Below are 16,395 nucleotides of genomic sequence, written 5' to 3'. Positions count from 1 at the left end.
ATAAGCATTAAAAAGGGCAAGGCAACGAACACCAACATTGAATTTAAAGGCATCGAGGAATTGAACTCCGCCTCTATTTATAAATATCTTGGAATAAACCAGAATGCCAAGATAAACCATAAGAAATTAAAAAGGACTTTCTTGGCAAATATAGGCAAAGAGTTAATAAAATCCTCAACACCAAACTGTCTGGCAGTAATCTCATCACTGCAATTAACAGCTGGGCCGTCCCTGTGCTCCTTTACACGTTCGGTGTGATCAAATGGACTGACACCGACCTACATGACATTGACAGACTCACTAGAAAATTACTAACCAAGTTTCGATGTCTACACCCCAAGTCCTCCACCATAAGGTTATACCTGCCCAGGAAGGATGGGGGTCGTGGATTGCAGAACATCTTCAAATTGTGTAAGATGCAAGTTTTAAAAATACGATCAAAACTGCTCGCCTCCAGCAACAAATTAGTTTCCTTCCTACGGAAATACGACTCCGATGCAACCCCTCTGAACCTACACAATGCTGATGTCAATATCGGTTTGGACGACGTAGGGCATGAGATTCGCCAATGGGAAGAAAAAACACTCCACGGAAAATTTCCGGCTTCATTACATGGGGACAACATCGACAAGGCTGCTTCCTTAACATGGCTCAAAGCAGGTCATCTCTACCCTGAAACAGAAGGCTTTGTTACAGCAATACAGGACAGAGTAATCAGGACAAAAAATTACGAGAAGCATATCCTGAAACTCAATGTTGTCGACAAATGCCGAAAATGTGGAAATGTGGGCGAGTCGATTGAACACATTATGGCAGGATGTCCAGCCCTATCAGAATCAGCCTACCTAGGTCGCCATAACCAAGTTGCAAAGTTAATACACCAACACCTGGCTTTGACGTACAAATTGATCGGTAAGGACACTTCCCCTTATTATAAATACTCTCCGCAAGAGGTTCTCGAGTCTACTGAACATCTGCTGTACTGGGATAGGCCTATTCTGACCGACAAAACGGTAGATTTCAATTGCCCGGATCTGCTGTTCATCGATAAAAAAGAAAAAACCGCTACCATTATCGATATCGCCGTACCACTGTCTCATAATTTAAGAAAAACTGAGATAGAAAAACAAAGAAAATATGGGAACCTAGGCTTGGAGATTAAGCGTCTATGAAATTGTCCAAAATAACAATATACCCCATTGTTATATCAACCGAGGGGATAATAACAACTGACCTCACAGACACCTTCAAGGCCCTTAACATTCCTAGGAACATCTTCGTTGCCTGTCAGAGGGCGGTACTGCTGCAGAACTGCCACATCACCAGAAAATTCCTCAGTGGAAACTGTTAAAGGGACTACGATGAATTTTGTTTCTCTTTAGCGAAACTCGACCCTGGCAGCGCCAGAGAATGACTACTCGTTCATTTCTAACATAATAATAATAATAGGCTGCGAAAGTAGCGCTATATAAAAGCTATAATAATAATAATATGCTGCGAAAGTAAATAAATTTTATTGATCCAAACAAATGGAAAATAATCTTTGTAATGAACGGGCCTGCCATTGAATGACATTCTGGTCAATAGTGATATGTTTTAGTTGTGCTGCTACATTCGTACAACTCGTGCTCTAACGGTAATTGGGAAGATGGGGAACTCGTAGCAATTTGTCCTAGGTATGGAATAAGGAATGTGACTTTTTACTTTGTTCTTCTTGCATTAGTTGTCATTAGCGATGGGTGTTTTCAAATATTTTCTGTTTCAATGTTTTGCAATCTCTAAGCCTTCATTTAACTCTAAAACGCTATGATATTTTTTTTTTACAAAGCTTATATCAACTCATTCTGTCTGTCTGTCTGTCTGGTAAAAAAATGTGTACACGTTATTTCTCCCAGACCCATTCTCGGATCAAGCACAATTATTTACTTGGCGAAACAAGAATCAATAAAAACAAAAAAAAACCTAGCTAATTAATTATTGGTAATTAATTATTTTGTTTGTTATCTAGAACAAGGGAAAGAAATTGTACTTGACTGATGTAGTGGTATAAGCTGTATTAGTCACCTAATACTTTGAATAGAGAAACTAACAGATAACTATAGAACCTTCTATTTTCATTAGGATTTCTCTGGTACATTAGCTAGAGGAGGCTTTAGGCCTCGCGTTCGATCACAGTAACATCCAACCATACACCTTTTCTTTCCCAACTGGCCCAGACAAGTGATAGTGATAGCATGGAAGCGTATTGAGAAATGTAAAAGCATGAAATTGCGCTAAACAAAAACCATTCGTAAAAATGTTTGTAACCGCACAGATATATTATTGTTGGTCTAGATCTATTACAAATTTAATTACATGGCTAATCCAAACTAATTGATGCAAGTACACTTAATATAAGCTTTTTTTTTAAAGGTTTTTTAAAATTTATTTTTCTTGTTTTGTTTTGGTTTAGTTTTATCCCTACCGAAAGTGTTTTATACTTACGTTTATACTTGTTTATACTAATACTTTTGTTTATACTTAACGTGGTAGACCACTTCACATATCTGGGTAGCATACTATCAAATGACGCCCCCATTTTCAAGGGAAGTTGACAACCGTCTGGCCAGAGTTAGTAGCGATTTTGGACTCCTTCAGGGGAGAGTTTGGCGGAATAGATCGCTCCGCCTGCCTACAAAAATCAATGTCTACCAGGCGGTGGTTCTCTCTACCCTTCTATATGGATCCGAGACGTGGGTACTATACAGAAAGCAACTTAGACTACTTGAGAGCTTTCACCAAAGACGGACATACGGTAGCAAGACCGCACTACAAACAGCGATGTCCTTGTGAACGCAGTATGGACAGTATAGAGAGGACTTCTTATGGTCCGACAGTTACGCTGGCCAGGGCATGTAATCCGTACGGGAGGCGAACGTATGCCAAGGGCCGCGGGAGACAGCTTTGAGACCAAAAGAAAATCCTCTGCCGAGGGGACAGACGCAGACGGAGAAAAGAAAATCTAAATCGACCACCTGCGGACAATGGTTGTGCTTGCCCGGGATATGGCAAGGTGTGTGGGTCAAAGCTGGGGCTGCGCGGTCACGGAAAGTACTGCATTCCTTACTAATCTTCGGACTCGAAAACAAGCCTTATTATGTTCATGTTTATGTTTATTATGTTTATACTTACATTTTCATGTTTATACTTATATACTTATGTTTATACCTATATACTATGTTTATACTTATATAATTATGTTTATATTTAAGATCATACTAATACTAACGTTGTATCCATACTTACCACTTATTTTATACTTACTCTTAATCTTTAATTTATTATATTTATACCACGTTTATAATTAAGTTTACACTTATAATTATACTTCAACTTATATATACTTAAAAATTTATACTTAAGTTTATGCTTATAGAAAGCCACAACACCACATTTTAACTGATTTGAACAGGATAAGCTATTTCTGGAAAAGTTGGTCACACTCTAGACTTGTCTAACTGTAGGTTTACAAATTAGATTTAACCATGCTTTGAAAATTAATTATTGCTTGCGGAGACAAGGTCATCCCCCAAAACACATGGGTTGCATCGTGTCATGCTGACTTTTCGTATTTTGAAGTTCAGAAAGGGCGATGCTGTAAACGATTTATGAAGAATTTGAAAGAATGCAGACTGATAGGTATCCGGGTAGGCAGGTGTCCGGGTAGGCAGGTGTCCGGGTATGCAGTTATCCGGGTAGGCAGGTATCTGGGTAGGCAGGTGTCCGGGTAGGCAGGTGTCCGGGTAGGCAGGTGTCCGGGTAGGCAGGTGTCCGGTAAGGCAGGTATCCGGGTAGGCAGGTGTCCGGGTAGGCAGGTGTCCGAGTAGGCGCGAAAGATGAACACTTGTTTTGGGTGAGAGTTGCTTGTAACTGGGTCAACGTCAAAGTATTTCAAATTAATTTTTTTTTAAATCAATTATTTTAAATCAATAGATTTACTTTGGTTCTTTAGAATCTATTTACTAAAATCAATTTTTCTAAACGATTTCTAAAACATTTCTTACAAAGCTTATATCAACCCACTTTGTCTGTCTGGTAAAAAAGTTTGCACACTTATTACCCCCCCCCCCACCCCCACCCCCACACCCCACCCCCCCACACACACACCCAATCTCGGATCAAGCTTAAATTGCATTATTTCTTTTACCTGAAAACACGAGAATCAACTTTCAGAAATACCAATTAGTTAATCAGCTATCGGTAATTAATTATTTTGCTTTGGTATCTCGAACAAGGGAAAGACATTGTACTTGACTGAAGTGGTGGTATAAGCTGAGTTAGTCCCCTTTATAGGCCGTGGTGTTAGTGAACACAAACATGAAATAGGACGAGACTAGCAGAGTGGCTTGTGACGCCTGAGAATGCTTTAGCCCACGAGTTCGAATTCAGGTATTTCATCTTTTTTTTATTTATAAATTTAAAAGCGACCACCCATATCCCCCGTTCTTTCTCCCCCACACCAATCCCTTTACAACTGATCCAGATAAGTGATAGGATCATAGCGCTAAACAAAACAATCGGTAAAAAACAAATCTAATCGCACAGATTTATTAATGTTATTCTAGATCTATTACACATTTTAATTACATGACTGATCCAAACTAAGCAATAGAACTACACTTAGAAGCTTTGTTTAAGAAAAAAAAATTCTTTTATAATTCGTTGTTAAATCACTTCGTTTCAAATGAATTCTTTATTTTATGTTTGAAGCACTGGCGGATCCAGAACTTTGGAGTGGGGGGGGGGGCGATTTTTTTCCAAACCCTAACCCTAACGCCCAGTAAACCCTAACCCTATGCATAAACGTGCGTACAGCATATATATATATATATATATATATATATATATATATATATATATATATATATGAGAATAAAATAAGACTGTTTCTCAATCTTCGGCGAAAAAAAAAACAGGGAAAAAAACAGTCATGTTGAGGCCTTTCTCTTGCACACTTGGGGGTCTGGGAAAGCGCTGTAAGTTTCCTCTGTGGGGTTCGGGCTTTCTTGCATTTTTCACTGCAGAAACGCATTCTCCTGACATCTACAGCTCACTGATAACTTCGCCCCGACGCCACAAGCGTTTTCTTCAATTTTTCACGACTGAAACGCATTCTCCTGATATCTACAGCTTATTACTTATTAGTGGGGTTCGGGGCTAAGCCCCGACGTTTTCTTGTATTTTTCACTGCAGAAACGCATTCTCATGACATCTACAGCTTATTACTTATTAGTGGGGTTCGGGGCGAAGCCCCGACGCCAAAACCGTTTTCTTGCATTTTTCATTGCAGAAACGCATTCTCCTGACATCTACAGCTCATTGTTTATCAGCAAAAGCGTTTTCTTTAATTTTTCACGACTGAAACGCATTCTCCTGACATCTACAGCTCATATTTATTAGTGGGGTTCGGGGCGAAGCCCCGACTCCAAAAGCGTTTTCTTGCATTCTTCACTGCAGAAACGCATTCTCCTGACATCTACAGCTTATTATTCATCAGTGAGGTTCGGGGCGAAGCCTCAACGCTAAAAGCGTTTTTTGACATTCTTCACTGCAGTAACGCATTCTCCTGACCTACATCTCATTATTCATTCTATTATAAAGGACCTTTTAAATAATGTAGAAAAATATTCTAATATGAATTTATAGTCCCTTAACACATTGCAAATACAACCGATTTGTTCTTTGAAAAGATAAGATACCCAACATATTTAGATTGAGGATCGCCGCCGAAAAAAAAATTCGATTAATAATATTCAATAAAATGTAAGCATAAATTGTGAGTTATAGTCCTAAATTTATTTAACTAGAAAAATATGAGATAGAGTAAAGGTTGGAAAAAGTCGACTAGGAAAAGATTATCTGGCTTTTGAACTCATCTCAACCGTGACTGTTATATTGAAAAATTTCGTTTGAATTATAACTTTTCCAAAGCAAAGTCTTTCTTAAAATAGTTATGATAAATTCATGTGAAATTACACAAACTCTGTCTGGAAAGGGGAAGGGCGGTAAAATGAAAATGATTAATCCTCCCTCCTTTTTATAATTTCTGCTAATGATTGCATTTTGCATTAAAGAATAGAGGTTGGGCGACTTGATATAAGAATTTACTTTATAGCATATATAAATTATATTAGTGACAGATTTTTTTATTTTGTAATTTCTTACTATAATACAAAAAGAAAAAGTATTGGTTTGTCCGATGGGGGGGAAGGTGATTGCATGTATCGCCCTTCCACCTGTTTATATTATATAGATATACGACTAATTTTGTTCACATATTATGATTTCTCCATAAAAGTAGGCCCGCCCTCCCACTCTAAGGGTTTATATGGGAAGGGCAGAAGAGGTATTCGCTCCTCCCCTTCCAATCGGCCAAAGATGAACGACATAATATAAAGACTTGTTAAATACCAATAAAGAGTTTTAATTATATAGATATTTAATTGATTCTGTTAGCAAGCTGTGATTTCTAAAAGTAAATAGGACCGCCCCCCCCCACTCGAAAGTTTATGGTGGGGGGGGGGCGGATTTATGCCATCGCCCCCTCCCGACCCTACCAAATCGGCCAAAATACTAGAAGGGGGGGCGAAACAATCTAAAAATAGGTTGAAACATAAATAATTAGTATATATTATTAACATAAGTAATAAATTCGTATACAAATTATACAAATTGTGTGAATTCTATACTAAAATTCGTCCGCCCCCCCCCCCGAACGGGGGGGGGGCGGCCGAGTGGGGGGGGGCGATCGCCCCTACCGCCCCCCCCCCTGGATCCGCCAGTGGTTTGAAGAAACACCTTAGTTTGTGGGGTTTTTTTTGTTTTTTTTTTTACAGGAGTCCCTTAGAAGCTGATCGTAAATTTTTAAATTTAAAAAAATGTTTGGAATGTATATTACCCAGATATCTGAATTTTTACCAAAAAAATAATAAAAAGCCCTCAAACATAGACCTCAAACATAGACCTAAAACATAGACCTAAAACATAGACCTCAAACATAGACCTCTAACAGAGCACTCATACAGAGACCTCAAACAGATACCTCAAACAGAGACCTCAAACATAGACCTCAAACATAGACCTCAAACATAGACCTTTTAACATAGTGCTGAAACATAGACCTGTTACGTACAACTATTAGGAGAAAAACAATTTTACCTTTGGTTTAATTAATCCAAATATTTCCACGAAACCAAGAGACACACAATGCACAGCAGACGAGAAAGCGTTTTCTTCTTATGCACAAGTTTTCTCAAGTGACAGACGTGTGACATTGCTACTGCAGAGAAGTCCTAGCTTGACAGCTCCTAATGGTAAGGATGATGTATCGCAGTAGGAAATTAGTTGAAACTGCATGCACAGGCCTATATATTATTCTCTTGTCTTTTTCTTAAGGTGTCTGAGATTTAGAAAAAAAAAAAAAAAAAGGCTTGAAAACACGTGGCGACATAAATGTTTTTAGTATGCTTTTAAAAAAAGGAAAATTCATTCCTCTTGTATAAACACTTAAACAGTAAATTTATATACTATGCTGATAATATATCTTTTACAGCTTAAATGACATAACTTTGAATCTTTAACGTAAATTGTGTAGAAGATGTTTGTTATATTAGCCCGAAATCTCGTGAAATGTTTGCTTTCGTTTCTACGCACGCACAGAAGATTGAAAATAAGTGAGATTTAATATTATGTACTGATCGATACTCCAACAATCAACTAATAGCTGCAAACCAATCAATAAAATGTTAATGCATATTAGGGGAGTGAAAGGGAAATGTTTCTGGTAATGTCAAGAGCAAAATCATAAAAGTTTAATCTTATGAAATTCAACATATCTATATATATAATTCTCTTCATGGCTCAAGAGTTTGGACACCACATAAAGGGAAGATCACTCTTTTATTTCTGCCAGTCGGACGGACTAAAGTTACCCTACGAAAAAAAAGAGGGGGGGGGGGAGAACAAGTGGTATTCACCCGTAACTAAATAGCTAAATAAACATAACCATTGTGGGGTCCTATGCGAAACGGATTTCGCTGGGCCAGGTTTGAGTAGGAATACGATAATAAGTGAAAATTAAGAGTTTGTGTTAGAAAATAAATTCGTCTTTGCATTTTATTCATTCTTTACTACGTACAGAATTACTTTACGAGTCTTGCGTGTAGCGAAGTCATAAAAACTAAAATTAAAAATCATAAAAATTATATTTCCTACATAGATCACGCTCAATAGCAAGAATTACCAAAAAATTCAATCTTTCTACGAGAATTGTTGACCTCAAATAATTCTTCATTAGTTTGAGGCGCGAGAAGCTTCTTTCACTAGATTCCACAATTACGGGTATTGCATTATGTCGTATTTTTTTATCGCGCGTAGGATTGGCATTTTCCATATTAAATGTCACCCCAAAATGACCATTTTTTGTCTTTATATTTCAGGAGATTTGTATGAGTTTTCAAAAGATTTAATAATTTCCAGATATTTCTAGGACTTTTTCGTATATTTTGCAATTTCAGGAGATTTCCAGGAGCTCCTGGTAAATCGACAGGAGGCCGCGGGAAATCTGTTATAAGTTATAAAATGGTTTAATTTAATAATTAGCGCGGGTCCTAGGAAAGGGCGAGGCCCACTGCGGTCGCATAGGTTGCAGTGGCCTAAGGTTGGCCCTGCAAAATAACGGCGTATGCTACGCCGCCGGTCGACTAGTAGTGTGTATTCGATTATGTCCTTAGAACGTACGACAGAGTAGACACCTAACTGATGGGTCGTTCGAGCAGAAATCCCAAAGTAGACGACGGATTTGAGGTTTGGCTCGAACTAAGTTTTGTTTGCTCTGCTTCTAAAGGTACCATGGTAACCTTTTCTGGATACCCCCTATTCCTCACGTGTTTACTAAAGAGATAAAATCGCATTGAGTGCCGGGTATGCTATACTAGCATAAAGACCAGTGTTATGGAGTGTGTGTGTTTCCAAGGTGATGATAAAGAAAGGGAGTATTTATTGTAAGTTGTAGAGAGAGAGGATTACTTTAATGTTATTCTTGTAGAATGACGCAAGATAAGTGGCTTTTTCGTAATCTGTGTTAAGTACGAGAGACGACTCCAGAACGCCAGAGTGTATAGACGTGTTTTTCATTGTTAGATTTGTTTCAAATATAAGTTTATTTCATTTCATGTCAAATTAGATTTGTCTACATAGTAATAAAAAATTATACTTTGTTTTTTTCACAAAGAATTTAACTAAGTCATTACAAGTTTTATATAAAATATAATGCGACTACGGGGGTCTAATTGTCTACCAGCAGTTTGGTGCTATAAGTCAACGACCCTCACCAACAACCAGAATGTACTAAACATGCTATTGTAGCAGGTAGACCAGAGAGCACTGGGTATCTAATAGCAACTTGATTGTCTAAACTCTAAACAAACGTAACAAAGCAACCAATGGCGTGTGCTATTATAACTCGTGTTTAGAAGAACGTCCCACTTTATGATAGTAACACTTACACAAGACATGCATCCTCCTTTCTACCTGCATTCATTCTTATTTATGCCATAGACTTCTGCTCATCTGAATAACGCTGGTCTAGCTCTAGGATGTCAAAACAAGAGAAGCGATTGTCTGTCACATGAATGTTGTTGTTGTTATTTGTAGAGGCTACCTAGCCGTTCTTAGGGTCAGGATAAACTTAAAAAAAAAACAGCTACGTTGCAGGCAGGGGAATAATTAACAGGTCTCCGTCCCTGTGTTTTACAGAGTTCACTTCCTCCACGCCTCTGACCTCTGACCCACCGACCTGACACATTTAATTGCGAATGCCAACAATTTTCCGGTAAACATAAGACAAAGCATTAAGAGAAGAGAATGTTAATGCGGTAATTTTGGTGTGACATTGTGCAACAATGTATGTTGTAGTTAGCTAGGTTAGCCATTCTCAAACGGCGCCACGACGCCCCGACCTCAACTACACAAATACTTTTTCGGAGGTCACATGAATGTCTAAAACGATATGGTTGACATAAAGTGTAAATTTATTTAAAGAGTGGAAAGCGAGTTTATCTTTCACATTCCAGCACGACATAGTGGGCATTTGATATACCAATTGTAGTGCACCAATCGCAATCTCACTTTTCCAAACATGTTAACAAGTCTTAGTGGACCGTTGAAATACAACGAATTCATCTTTTTATCTCTCTCGTTAGTAAAACCCCCCTTGTCATTAAATGAGTCTCTTTATCTTGCAGTTGGAGAACCGCTGATCTAACGGATAAGGTCCCCCCCCCCTTTCCCAAAAAATTTATAAATGATATTTATTAAGGGAAGTCGTAAAGTAGACCGCAATCCATTCGAATATACTCCATCCCCATTATTATTAATCGTACAATTTTAGGCTGTGATTATAATACTGATCTTAAAACTAGTAAGTTTTCTTCCATTTAGAGGCACCCATAAGTAGTACAGGAGTATGAGAGAAAAACACAGTGTTTTAGATAAACATGGAACGTGCTCAGCCTTTAAAGAATGCCAGGGAACAGACACCGGCAAAAAAAAAAACCAAAAGGTAAGGTCCCCAAAGGCAGACTACAATTACGGTGGCTTGTCGGCGTACAGGTAGATCTACAACAGCTAAAGTCCGTAAAGCAAAGGATAGATCAGAATGGAGAGATATCCTAAAGCAGGACAGGGCCCTCCATGGGCTGTAGCGCCACTGGGATGGATTTAGTTATACATGTTCGTTCTAGCGATGTTCTAGATTATTCTGTCATATTTTTTAATAACGACAAACTGATTAATTCTAATCAGAACAAACTACTGCGCACATTTATTTTTCTTGGATACGGTGCTGCATTCTAGAGACAATTTATAATACAGAATACAGAATAAATGGCAATGACGATTTAAAAGCAAAGACAATAATACAAGATAATAAAGGATAAGTTGAGAGTATCTCTACTCACCTTGTGTGACAAGACAGTGTCTCAAGTGTAGGTAAATCGACATGTGTCTAAACAAAACCCCCGCAATCGTCTGTTGCATTAACTCATTAAGATCTGCTGCACCGGCGATTCTTCTAATCGAATCCGCCCAGAAAACAAAAGATTTCCCCCCGATACTCGGTCGCTCTCCCACGCTCGGATTCAAATCAAACAGAACATTGGTGACCTTTGACCCAGTGACAGTTCACATCGCGAACCGAGATGTAAAGGAGGGGGTGAAAGGATTAGTGCTTCTGATCATAATCCATGCTTCATTGATTCAAGCTAAGGTGTTGACAGAGGCGTTTCCCGTGGGCGGGTTATATTTAGAAACGTAGTAGCCATCAGTTTTGTGAAACAGAAGTGAAAAGAGTTTAAACAGAGGCGGCACTTGCAGTATGAGGTGTTCTGGGCAGGTCCGGCCTTAAAGATAGGCCGCCAGGGCCTTCGATTGGTGGAAGCCTCGCGCAGAATTTAAAAAAAATATATATTTACAGAAAAAGTAAATTACAAACTTGGATCAAATGTCAAATAGTTCAGAGCTCTATGGCTCTATGTCTGCTCTTTATCATTCACCTATCGCTTAGTCAGTTGGACCGTTGGGGCACCACACAAGATTTGTCGACAATCCTTCTCCATTCCTCACTGTCTTATGCCTTGGACAGAATCTCCCTCAATGGCATTCCTTTATATTGTCTTCCCATCGCTTTCTCTGTCTGCCTCTTCTTCTTTTTCCTGGTACTGTTCCCTGAAGGAAGGTCTTTGCGAGCCCCGAAGACCTTCTAGCTAAGCTAGCTGTAGGGCACAAATATGACTCACGTTTTATTCACGTATGTTTTGACTGCCGTACCTATGTTAATAGTCCCTTGTTGCTTTCTATTTGTGAAGACATCAAAAAGTTGATTCAAGTCGTGGGCATCAAAACTACAACCAACAGCGACTGAGAAGTTTCTTCCAACACAAAAACGTTGTCAATTTCGTAGTTCGGCCGCCGACACAAAATTTGGCAACACCAAGGTTGGATACTCAGAACTAAGAAGATTCACAATTTCCTCAATCGCTAATACGTAGCGGAAGTAGTAGGATGTCTTGAGAAGTGGTCAACGAATTGGCTAATTTACAGGAGGACGAAATTTACAGGAGGACGAAATTTACAGGAGGACGAAATTTACAGGAGGACGAAATTTACAAGAGGACGAAATTTACAGGAGGACGAAATTTACAGGAGGACGAAATAGACACGGTCAAGGAAGATCAGACAATAGACCAAGTAGAAAATTGTATATACCTTGGGAGTGTAGTATAAATCTAGCGCGTCAGACATTTACACAGCTAAAACCAACCTGGAAATCTCCTTACATCTCAAACAAGACTAAACTAAGAATCTTTAACTCTAATGTCAAGGCTGTCCTACTGTATGGTTCTGAAACATGGAGAACAACTGAAGCCACAACAAAAAAAATACAGACCCTTCATCAACAGATGCCTGAGAAATATCCTAAAAATACACTGGTATGACAAAGTAAAAAACATCAAACTGTGGGAGATGAGTGGGCAGAAAAACATAGAAGTGCAGATCTTAGAGAGGAAGTGGAGATGGATTGGTCACACCCTTAGAAAAGATACCAGCAACAGAGCTAGGCAGGCCTTAGAGTGGAACCCCCAGGGAACAAGACGCAGAAGAAGACCAAAAAGAACATGGCGACGCAGTGTACTTGAAGAAGCAGAGAAGACCGGGAAGAGCTGGGACACCATCAAAAGCTAGCAAGAGACCGTGGAGAGTGGCGTGTTTTTGTCGAGGCCCTATGTTCCATGAGGGACACAAAGGAGTGATGATGATGAAGGAAGATGCAGGTTCAAACGATACACTCGAGAGACAGCATATCATCTTTTATTGCATAGTTGATGGCTTATGACCATCTTCAAATAAGATAAGATAAGATAAGATAACTTTTATTGATCCAATCAAATGGAAATTCGGTTTGACTACAATTGACAACCTCAGCGTAACTACTACACAATAACAATATAGATGCACAATATAGATGAACATACGAACGACATTCACATAGTAACAATAGTGTGTTTACTTGGAAGAAAGATTGACCTGTTCGTGATTCTGCAACCAATATCCTCAAGATGAGAGTTAAGAGAAGTGACATTTTTCTGTGCAATTTGCGTTTGTGTGTGTGGAAGTTACGATATGGCGAATTTTCAAAATGTCTGGCTTATTCGAACCATCAAAGTAATGTATTCTCTTTTTGCTGCCAATTGATTTCAGATCTTAAAATCAAGCTCACCCTTGATGGAAATAGCTACTGGAGAAACATGTTCAATGTTCTAGCTGAGCATAAATCATGAAGCACATTTGTGCTTTCGGTGGTTGGATTGAGCTGGAAAACTTGTCGAAAGACAATCGACCAGGAAACAAAAGTTGCGCAATAGGAGTCAGTACTCGAACAATGTTTTACGAAGAATCATTTCAGTTGTCGGAGGCGCGGTGGCTGAGTGGTAAAGCGCTTGGCTTTCAGAACCCGGGTTCGAATCCTGGTAAAATCTGGGAACTTTAATTTTGGGATCTTAAGGGCGCCTCTGAGTCCACCCGGCTCTAATGGGTACCTGACATAATTTGGGGAAAGGTAAAGGCAGTTGGTCGTTGTGCTGGCCAGATGACATCCTCGTTAACCGTAGGCCACAGCAACTGATAACCTTTACATCATCTGCCCTATAGACCACAGGGTCTGAAAGGAGAACTTTATATTTTTTTATTTCAGTTGTGCAGATTCTTGCGGAACGAATGTAGCACTTCGTGGCATTGTAGATCCATCTTTCAAGCAAACAATTTTTTTTTAAATTTTGGTCGGATTGTTAGGAAAGTAGGTTTCATGCCTAGAAGTTCATCTAAGATGTATAATAAGAACTTAAGAAATTCTTGTTTTTACGATGGGGGGGGGGGGGAGGAAGGAGAGGGGAAGCAGAAGGAAGGGGAAAGAGAAAAATTAGGGCGAGTTAAAAAAATGTCCTACATTTTCTTTTATTCATTAGTTATTAAGAACCAAATAAACGCTCTAACAAAATAAAAAAAATATAAGTCATTAGCTTCAGAGAGTTTTAAACTTATAGCCCATGTGCCCTATTACATGTATCCTTTTTCATAAGCTGAGGATTTGTATTAAAACAGGTCTTGTAGGTAATGAATATTATAAATCAGATCCAGCAATATATCCATGCAATTAAATAAACGAAACACTTAATAGTTTATAGACGTGTCAGCGCTCTACAGTAAAGTTCCCCTTTCTGACCTTGCGATTTGTAGGGCCAATGATGCTAAGGTCATCTGTTTCTTGGGCCAAAGGTTAACGAGCAGGGTATCATGTGTGCAACACAACTTAAGTTAGGTATCCAGGCGGGGCGTCTTATAAATCCCAAAATCCAAGTCTTCACCGAGATTCGAACCCAGGACACCCGGTTCGGAAGCCAAGCGCAAAAACCATTCAAACACCACGCCCCCGCCAGCGCTCTATCACCTGTAGGATATAGTGGTTAGAGAGTTTTATTAACGGAGACAGCCTAGATTTGTAGAACACATTTTTCTGTTTCTTTACGACGAAAGCTATTTAGGACAATGTTTTAAAAAATTCCTTTCTCCTGAAATCTAGGTCAAGAAGAATTGCGCAAACCTAATTTAAAACCAGAATAGTTTCATTGAAAAATCTCAGCATCAAAGACTAAAAACCATCAGTGCTATATTATGAAAAAGTAAATATGGACAAAAACTATATTATCAAAGATTTTCATTCCGTTAAAATTCAATGCCTAAATGTATAGCGCTGTAAGTAGTGTCGAAAAGAGAGGGGGAAAAATGAAATCAATAAAACTTCCAACACAAAAGACTTCCATTGATCTGAAAAAATGTCACAGATGTGTTTCGAAGACGGTCTTATGGTCTTATATTTAGCGTGTGATGTTTCTTTCTTTTTTTAACAAAGCTTATACGAGCTCACCCTGTCTGTCTGTCTGTCTGTCTGGTACAAACCTTGTCCACGTTATTTCTCACACTTCCCAATCTCGGATCTAGTTGAAATTTTGCACAATTATTCTTTGTCGAAGATAATTCATTATTCGATCCAAACAATAAACCAATTAATGAATTAATTAGTGGTACATAATTAATTTTGTTTATTTTTAATAGAAAAAGGGAGGTATATCTGGTAGTACTGTGAGACGTGGCAGTAATGTGCCGTTCTTTCCGTTATATAAGCTTTGTTTTTAAAAAATAACTTTTTCTTTTATTTGATGAATGCCACATGTGGTCGAGGTGATGCGTACGTTTGTCGTATAAAATATTTGAGAGACTGGTGGGTCTAGTGAGGCAAGGGGTATCAGAATTTTCACATGACTTTGCAACATTGTGTTTTTAGTTCGTGGGCAGCGCTGTGCGCTCTGGGCTACAACCTTCTCTAGCAGTTTTCTATTGAACTATGTGTTATATTGTGACATTGTGTAAGTTTATGCCGTAGACATTTTGGAAGTTCCTGCAAGACGGCAGGGGATGTCAGCGGGCAGCGTTGGAACAGTTCCACATGACTCAATATCTGAGCCACACGTGAAGGCCAGGAGTTGGACTGGTTGTCAGAGGCTATTTGAGACGCATGCCATTAGGAAGCATTTTATAGATAGTTGAGAGCTTACACCCATTACCATTTCCAGCAATAAAAACCTTGCGGAACTGTTATCACTAACAGGAGAAGGGACAAAGGCGAGTCATAGGCGCATTAACCGGTAAGCTTCGGGCAGGAGGGGCTCGTTAGCCATGGCTGGCTACCCCACCTAAGAGAAGGAAAACTCTAAATTCAAACCTCTGTTGCCTTGCAGCTAAACCCAATCATGGGGGAGGCTTCGGGAGTCAACCCTTAGGAAAAATCAGAAGCTGGCGACCCTAAGGCAGTTTGCAGCACCCAGTGCTACACCCTGGCAGAACCTGCGACGCCGCTGACCCCAAACTGTATCGGCACTGCCGTTCCTAAGGATACATCAGCTGCATGGAGAGGGGGAAACTGATGTGTGGGCGACATCCTTCTGGCCACGGCTAATGCCCAGGCATTCATCTCATTTCCATGACATGATCCATAGTCGCTTCACAACTGAAGGAGGCCATAGAGGGTTGGAACTTATGACAATATTGATTGTCAGAAGCTTATAGCGGACAACCAAGTAGCCAACCCTTTGATATTCGTATATAAATGCCAGGGCTAGTTTTTCCTTTTGCTACGCATTCTTTCTTTCCTTTTTATTTTTATTTTTTTTCGGAAATTTTTTTTACAAAAAAACAAAGCAAATCGGAGATTGTATAGTTATATGTTGTTTATTACAGTTTAGA

General features: G+C 39.1%; 1 protein-coding gene across 4 annotated transcripts in view; it reads right to left on the bottom strand.

The window, feature by feature from the left end:
- The window catches only part of LOC106054275 (tyrosine-protein kinase receptor torso-like), a 204,034-nt gene that overhangs the window by 110,207 nt on the left and 77,432 nt on the right, over positions 1–16,395 (bottom strand). For all 4 annotated transcript variants that reach the window (XM_056018349.1, XM_056018348.1, XM_056018351.1 and 1 more), the window contains exon 2: positions 7,198–7,438. The gene's annotated coding sequence lies outside the window, so the exon portion shown is untranslated. The remainder of the gene's footprint in view (positions 1–7,197; positions 7,439–16,395) is intronic.

The sequence above is a fragment of the Biomphalaria glabrata genome, chromosome 1, assembly GCF_947242115.1.
Source record: "Biomphalaria glabrata chromosome 1, xgBioGlab47.1, whole genome shotgun sequence".
Lineage (NCBI taxonomy): Eukaryota > Metazoa > Mollusca > Gastropoda > Planorbidae > Biomphalaria > Biomphalaria glabrata.
The sequence above is the reverse complement of the archived record's forward strand: the minus strand, read 5'-3'. Positions and strand labels throughout refer to the sequence as shown.